A 4,516-nucleotide genomic window follows, 5' to 3' on the forward strand; every position below is an offset into this window, starting at 1 on the left:
TATCTATCTATCTATCTATCTATCTATCTATCTATCTATCTATTATCTATCTATCTATCTATCTATCTATCTATCTATCTATCTATCTATGTATCTATTATCTATCTATCTATCTATCTATCTATCTATCTATCTATCTATCTATCTATCATCTATCTATTATCTATCTATCTACCTATCTATCTATTATCTATCTATCTATCTATCTATCTATTATCTATCTATCTATCTATCTATCTATCTATCTATCTATCTATCTATCTATCTATTATCTATCTATCTATCTATTATCTATCTATCTATCTATTATCTATCTATCTATTATCTATCTATCTATCTATTATCTATCTATCTATCTATTATCTATCTATCTATCTATCTATTATCTATCTATCTATCTATCTATCTATCTATCTATCTATCTATCTATCTATCTATTATCTATCTATCATCTATTATCTATCTATCTATCTATCTATCTATCTATCTATCTATCTATCTATCTATCTATCTATCTATCTATCTATCTGTCTGGCTTTTTTTCTCAGAGAATAGGTTCAGTAACTCCCCACCTTTTGAGTCACCCCTTGTCTCTGCCCCCTACCCACCTCTGAGCACTGTCCTTTGGTTATGCCTCCTACCCCCTCTTTTATCCCTTTTATAGAATACAGAACCAAGTATAATTTTTTATGGTGCTAAGTAATTTGTATGTAATGTGTTAATGATAACAAGAAGAGCAGTATAAATACAGTAGATCCCCTGCAGCCAACAACAATTTAACCCCCACACAATAGATCCAAAAGCAACAATGGACCCCCCCGCAACAAAAACACCACCCCAACAGCAACAACAGATCTCCCAGCAGCCAGCATCAATAGGCCCTCCAGCAGGCAGCAACAATAGACTCCTCCTTCAACAGCGGATCCCTCCCAGCAACAACTAACCCCCAGAAACATAAGACCACCATGCAAAAATAGATTCCCATTAGTGAAAATACATTCCCCAGCAGCCAGCATCAATAGACCCTCCAGCAGCCAGCAACAATAGACTCCTCCTTCAACAGCGGATCCCTCCCAGCAACAACTAACCCCCAGAAACATAAGACCACCATGCAAAAATAGATTCCCATTAGTGAAAATACATTCCCCAGCAGCCAGCATCAATAGACCCTCCAGCAGCCAGCAACAATAGACTCCTCCTTCAACAGCGGATCCCTCCCAGCAACAACTAACCCCCAGAAACATAAGATCACCATGCAAAAATAGATTCCCATTAGTGAAAATAGATCCCCCAGCAGCCAGCATCAATAGACCCTCCAGCACACCCCAGCATCCCCTGCCATTACATACATTTAGTACTGGAGGTGCCGAAACTACGTTCCCCCTTGTTCCCACAGAAAAAAAGCCATATATACACACAGATGTTTACGAATGCCTAGGTTAACGTAATTTTCGGTTTACGAATGAAAATCCATTGAAAATAATGCTTCAAATTTCGAATTTTTTTCGCAATACGAAGCATTTATAGCTCCGGCCCCGTGCCTTTACAGTGTACTTTATAAAGAGTTTTGAACAGATAAAAGACTTTCTTTAAAAAAAAATTCTGATCTCCGGAATGGATGAATTGGTTTTCCATGCATTTACGAATTCATTTTTAATCATGTCCCTGTATAGTATTTATGCCTTTAAAGTGCACTTTATAAAGAGTTTTGAACAGGTAAGACTTTTTTTTACTTTTTTCTGACCTCCGAAACTGATTAATTGGTTTTCAATGCATTCCTATGGCAAAGCGCGTTTCGGTTTACTAATTTTTTGCAATACGAAACGCCCCGCAGAGCGCATTAAATTCGTAAACCGAGGTACGCATGTATATATACTGTACACACACAAACACACATATATACTGTATATATATACATATATATATATATATATGTGTGTGTGTGTGTAATAAATATATATATATATATATATATGTGTGTGTGTGTAATAAATATATATATATATATATGTGTGTGTGTGTAATAAATATATATATATATATATGTGTGTGTGTGTGTAATAAATATATATATATATGTGTGTGTGTGTTTGTGTACATACATATATATAAATATATATACATACATATATATATATATATATATATATATATATATATATAAAAAAAATATATATATATATATATATATATAAATATATATATATATGTGTAAAGAAAAAAGTGATTCTGTTTATTTCTTCCCTAAGGTTTGCTAAACACATAACATCATTTTTGGAAAGGCAATTATCACCAAAAGAAAGTCGTGTTTGTCCTACTTAAAAAAAATAGCACCCTGTCAGCCCCTCCCACCAGCCACGATCTGCTTGCGTGGCATAAAGAAGAACACAGACCCAGTGATAACATCAGTGGGTTTAAAACAAGGTATGTGATGAAAATGGAAAAGTTTTATTTAGAAATGTCATTAGCCTGTTGATTAGGGGGAAATGGAGGAATCAGGAAAGGGAAAATATAAGCAGATTAAACTTGAATGAAGTATTAATGATTACAGAGCTGCATTCATCTGGGTCTTTTATATCTGTCTGGAGGAGGAACTGGTCTGCATTTACACTGGCCTTAAATTCTGCACTGCAAAAAAAACAAAAAAACAAAAAAAAAACCTTGAATTTGATGGGGTACCTAGAGACTGTAACTGACTTTTGCCTGTTCCTATAAATGGGCCCACAGGTGTCCTGGCCATGGTCAGACTAGTAAATCTATTGGACGGCTGTCATGAGGTCATATTTGTATTGTTCAGATCCTGTCCAGTTCGGGGTCTGCTAAGTCAGTCTTCCTTGTGTTCATGGCTCAGTCTCCCCCCACTTCTCCGGAGTGCTCCTGATATTCTGGTGTAATATGAGGTTAGCATGTTGAGCCGGGCTCTGGGCTGTGCGCCATATTTGTGCTAATGCATTTTTTATTAGTCCTCTGTGCTGCAATCCTCCCAGTCTTTGTATCAAAGAATTAAAAAACATTCGAAAGACAAACGCATAAAATAAAAGATTAACTGGTCCTCCTTTCAGAACACATTAACCCCGCCATCCTCCCAAGATTGATATCTAGATTTAAACAAAGGAAATACCATATATCTAGTATGTGGTGGTCAGATGTTTAAAGCTGAACTCCGGCCTTCCCTCCAGTCTTGCATGGTTGTACTGGCTCCTCTCCGGGACTGAAACGGCTGATTTCACTGCACACTGTGAGCTTCTCACAATGTGCATTAGAAGTTCCATGTTGTCAGATAGAGCTCTGCCTCATTTCCTGGCTGAAGGATGGCCACAGGGGCATAGATAAGGGGAGAAGGGTTCAAACCCACTTGCCAAATCATCTGAGGCGTAGTGCAGTTTCCCCCCCCCCCCCCCCAGGAAACCAGGAAAGGCTGCAGAAGATCAGAAGTAGCGAGATGTAACAAAGTATGAAACAAAGGAAAAAAATGCAAAGTGTTTTTGAAAAACAGTGCTTTAGCAAAAATTAAATGTCATTCAGTTAGCGTTTACATCTACGTTAAGTACCGCTGAAGCAGTGAAAATGAATACATGAATAAATACATAAATGATATACATTAATGCAGCTCTGTAAGTACCTACATTTAACCAGGTATTAACTCTTTGAAAATCCTATAGTAGTGCTGTCATGTTTGTCTAGAAATTGCATTGTAGACCTTCCCTATGGCCTGAACATAGGTGGAGGTGAAAGAAGGGTCAAGGCACAAAGTCTAAGGAGCCACCAAAGGGCGATTGGCTTTGATGCAGGATGGCCCTCAGACAGACCTGTGCAGACCTCAGTTGACCAGAGAAAGAATGAAAGCAATGTACCTAATCGATAGGGAGAACAAGGGTCAAGGCACAGAGTTTAAGCAGCCATCAAAAGGCGATTGGCTTTGGTGCCCTCAGACAGACTCATGCAGACCTCAGCTGACCAGGGAAAGAATGAAAGCAACGTACCAAATCGATAGGTAGAAGAAGGGTCAATGCACAAAGTTTAAGGAGCCACCAAAGGGCAATTGGCTTTGATGCAGGATGGCTTACAGGTTGCAGCCCTCAGATAGACCCGTGCAGACCTCAGTTGACCAGGGAAAGAATGAAAGCAATGTACCTAATCGATAGGGAGAAGAAGGATCAAGGCACAGAGTCTAAGCATCCACCAAAAGGTGATTGGCTTTGGTGCCCTCAGACAGACCCGTGCAGACCTCAGCTGACCAGGGAAAGAATGAAAGCAATGTACCAAATCGATAGGTGGAAGAAGGGTCAATGCACAAAATCTAAGGAGCCACCAAAGGGCGATTGGCTTTGATGCAGGATGGCTCCCAGGTTGGTGCCCTCAGACAGACCTGTGCAGACCTCAGCTGACCAGGGAAAGAATGAAAGCAACGTACCAAATCGATAGGTAGAAGAAGGGTGAAGGCATGGAGTCTAAGCAGCCACCAAAAGGTGATTGGCTTTGGTGCCCTCAGACAGACCCGTGCAGACCTCAGCTG

This window comes from Staurois parvus, unplaced genomic scaffold (assembly GCF_062004578.1).
Source record: "Staurois parvus isolate SC_StPar_1 unplaced genomic scaffold, SC_StPar_1.0 ptg002004l, whole genome shotgun sequence".
Lineage (NCBI taxonomy): Eukaryota > Metazoa > Chordata > Amphibia > Anura > Ranidae > Staurois > Staurois parvus.